General features: G+C 38.7%; 1 long non-coding RNA gene across 1 annotated transcript; it reads left to right on the top strand.

Moving 5' to 3' along the window:
- Nucleotides 1-2,171: 2,171 nt before the first annotated feature.
- On the top strand, nucleotides 2,172-4,049 carry LOC119086476. The gene is made up of 2 exons (XR_005089766.1): nucleotides 2,172-2,743; nucleotides 3,515-4,049. It is a non-coding gene; the product is annotated as an uncharacterized LOC119086476 (long non-coding RNA).
- Nucleotides 4,050-4,257: the final 208 nt, after the last annotated feature.

Genomic DNA, 4,257 nt, shown 5'->3' with positions numbered 1-4,257 from the left:
TTTAGAGGCCATTTCCTCTTTGGAGACAGATCTCCTGTGAGGGCTGAACTTCATGTCATTGTTTGAGTAAACTCTAGTCCACATGCAATGCAAGGTGAATTGCATCAAATTCCATTTCTCCACTCTACCCTCGTCCTGATTTGTTTATGTTTCAAGTTGATGGCCTCCATTAACTAAAAGGTGTGAGGTGCCTAAGTACCTTCAAGGAACGAGTGGAAGTCCGGGATTAATTTGGTGTCTTTGGAATTCTAGCACATAGCTGACATAATCAAGTATGTTTTGACCTGAGAACAAGATTCTTAGTCATACTAACCATCCATATCATCCAGTCCTCACAACCTTGAGACTCCTGATATGTTCTGTATATTGAGTTACCATTGTCTTAGATCACAGACTCCATGGGTATTATGCTCTTTTACATATCTATCATGTGTATGCATGTTCATGTGTATATGCATGTATTTACACTTGGTATCTCTACCTTAGTTTTTGAGACAAGGTCTTTCACTGAACCTAGAGTCTACCCATTCAGCAAGAATATCTAACCAACAAGCTCTAAAAATTCTTACCAACACAAGCTCCTGTGTACTAAGATTATAGCTAGCCAACACCATACTTACTTAACCTTTGTTATGTGGGTGTGAGGTTCAAAGTCAAGTCCCCATGCTGGTGAGACCAGAGCTCTGAAACCATTTCCCCAGCCCATATTATTAAGGTTTTTTTTGGGGTGGGGTGGGGAGGAGCATGCAAAGTAGCTATGACATTTTAAAAGTACATATCAACATACTTTCTTACGCTATCAGGTCAGTTTACATAATAGCTATTGGCCCCTGATATTTCATTTTAATTTTCCACCCACTGACCTTCACTTAGTTCCTTGACTATAAACCTCAGCCACGCTTATCTTAGTGCAATTCAAGTTCACTTTTCTTCCCCACTGCAAGATCCTGTTGCAATGTTACCTACATCAGTCTTGACAGGCCTTGCTTAAAAGCCTTCCTGACCATCCCTAAAAGGTGTTGAATACTTTTGTTCCTTTGTAAAGATAATGCACTTCCATCAACATGAAAGGAAGCATCTAGAATGTGGTATTTTGTGATTATTATACAGACTGTGTTCTCTGGGTCTCAGTTCACAATAGGACTAAATTTAGAACATTTTACAAAACCAGCTTGTAGATTTGTGATCTGCTTAAATGCAGGACACCCGAGAGAAAACTCTTGAGTCTTCCTGCATACACTAGAAGCACTCAGGATGATTGTGAGGAAGAGACACAAGGTTCAATGTATCTTATCACCCACCCCCAAATCTATTCAACCACCGAATTAGAAAACAATAAAAAGAAGTGTCATGGATCAATAGGAAATGACTAAGACAATTGTTTTAAACTGTAGGAAGATAAACTGAATAGTAATGTTTCTAACTCAGTATGACCAAATAGGAAAATAAAATAAGACAAAACAAAAACAAACAAACAAAAAACCAAAATACTGGTTTCCAATTCAGTAAATAATGATCATTGTTTTGAATGTATTAAAAATTATTTTAAACTTAATTTCCAAAGTTAACATTCACATTTTTGCTTTTTCTAAGCCAAAATAATTCACAAGTTAAAATTTGGATTGAGTTAAAATGTCTCTATGGTCTTTCTTCATTAATTTCAGGAAATGGTCGAGTTAAATTCAAAACTTTTTGCCTGTGGATTAACTTAAAAACTCAGAAACTAATATTAATGTTGCTTTTCATGCTTAAAAACTTGCGAGAAAACAAAATTTGCTTCATGCTATATAATAGATCAAATTATAATGTATTTTAAAATAGGTTAAAATTAGCAATAATTATTAACTATTCTGTTTGTGTCTTTTATACATGAATGATTAAATGGGATTTTAAAAGAAGATATATTTAGTTTTTTTTTTTTTTAATCTTTTATTCACTAGAAGGGCAGGGCATACATGCAAGGCTCCGTGACAGTGAGTGCCATTTCCAGACATTTGAAGGTCACAATATAAGGTAGAAGAGAGAGCCGGACTCTATCTGGGTACCTCTTAGTGCCAAACACTCTTGCTCTGCCTCGTTCACGTGTGCCCATGAGCCTGTAATCAGCAAAGTCCATCTTACTTGCCTGGAGTTGACTGACTGGCCTAGATGTCAATGAGGAACTGCCCACATGAGTGTGGCAAGGTTGACAGCTTTCCAAACAATGGGACATGGACTGCCACTCACAATGGCAGAATCTTTTCTCCCTGGAGACATGGACGTTGAGTCCCTTGAGTTAATTTCTCAAGTGGAACACTTTCACTCCTTGGGCCTCTGAATTGGGGTGACTGTACAGCAGCTGAGGTGACTGTACAACCTCATTCCTCTTTGTCCTTCATTTTGACAACTGAGTCATCCCCCAAAGATAACTTAGGATTCCTGTTCTTCTATCCTAAAATAGCCTGGCGCAGGCACACTGCTGAATATAGCAGACACTTGCACTATTTTTCTTCCATGATCCTTCGGGCAGCGTTTTACATCTACTTTTTGGAAAAACAACAGCAAAACAACCTTGGTTTCCTTGGCAAACAACTCTGCATAGGATAGTGCTGTTCTCTCTGCATAAGCTCCACTTCAAGGCCCTCATCACAGCACCATGCTTTACGGATGACATCAACATCAAGATTCCCGCCTTCAGAGCTCAGAAGAAGGCCCTCACAGTTTCTCTGTCTCTCTGACGACTCCCTCAATTTAACACATGTCGGTAGGTACTCATTATTTTTTCCGTCCCTGTCCATTCTGGCCCTTCCCTCAGTCCAGAGATTGACATTGAATTTCCTCCTCCACGAATCTCCTGCTGTCTTCGAGCAAATCACGGCCAATATCTTCCCAAGCTCCCCCAGGTCTCAGATATTCTAATTACCTGCAATATTGAGTGACTCATTTCCAAAGGAAGGGTCTATTTAGTTCAACTATTGAGATATTCACATTTTAACTTAATCACAGTGATGATTCCTGTCATGTGAAAATATGTAAAGAGTATGTTCAGGTACCAGCTCAGGAAATAGTTTAATTAAAATCTCTGTAAATGGTGCTTTGTGACCTTTGCTTTTTCAACCCGATCCAACTATAATCACTTGCCTGGGGTAGGTCCTGCTTATTTTGGTGAATTTCATTAACTTCTGTGAACACATATGCCCAGGTATCCTTGCCAGTGTTCTTTGGGTCTTCATTGGGATTCAAGATGCTTCACATGACTCTTTATTTTGTCCTAGGGAATCATTCTTTTTGGGGACATCTTACCTTAGTTTTGTTCCTATGTTGCTCTTTCAGTTTCTCCTTTGATTTTGAAGAATGATAATCTTACAAAATTTTGATTGACAGTCGTTAAATATCATTTCAATATGTCGTGGACTATTTTCTGACTTCCCAAATTTCTGATGAGATATCAGCTGGGAATCTCATCCCAGAATCTGATAATGTGATTAATCAAAACTGTTGATACTCCAGAACTTCTCTGTTTGTTTTTTCATAGTTGGACTACAATGTGTTTGGGAGTGGCTGTTTTGAATTTCTCCATTAAAACATCATTGAATTTCTTGGGAAATGAAGATCTGTGCTTTTCTGCATGAAGTTTGGAAGTTTTCTGCTGTTTTACGGTCAGAAACTCTGTCCCTGTTGACTCCTGCACTCTGTGTGTGAGTAAGCTTGATGATGAGGCACAAGCATTTTTCTTCACTCTTTTTCTTTGCTATTTGGACAAAATAATCTCTATTGACCTGACGACAGTCTGTGGAGTCTTTGGATCTGCTGCTAACATCTATGGTGGCTTTATAATAGCTTTGCGATAATACGTTTTTAACTCCAGAGTTCCTGTCTGATTATTTTGTATAATTTCTGTCCTTTTGTTGATACTCTACATTTGGGGAGCCAGTCTCACACTTCCCTTTAATGCTTTTGATTGGTTCCTTGCCCCTACTGATAAGTGTTCGCTTACTCAACCCATCATTTCAACTTTCTCAAGGACAATATCTGTATGGTTTTTATAAAGAAAGTATGCATGGCTCATGCATTCCTGTTTCTTTGCATGTATCCTGATTCTTGTTAAAAATGGAAGATTTAAATAGCATAATTTAAAAAAAAAACAAACAGCCAGGCGGTGGTTGCCCACGCCTTTAATCCCAGCCCTCGGGAGGCAGAGCCAGGCGGATCTCTGTGAGTTCGAGGCCAGCCTGGTCTACAGAGCGAGATCCAGAACAGCCTCCAAAACTACACAGA

The sequence above is a fragment of the Peromyscus leucopus genome, chromosome 22 (assembly GCF_004664715.2).
Source record: "Peromyscus leucopus breed LL Stock chromosome 22, UCI_PerLeu_2.1, whole genome shotgun sequence".
Taxonomy (NCBI): Eukaryota; Metazoa; Chordata; class Mammalia; order Rodentia; family Cricetidae; genus Peromyscus; species Peromyscus leucopus.
This window is presented reverse-complemented; position numbering and strand designations above follow the sequence as displayed.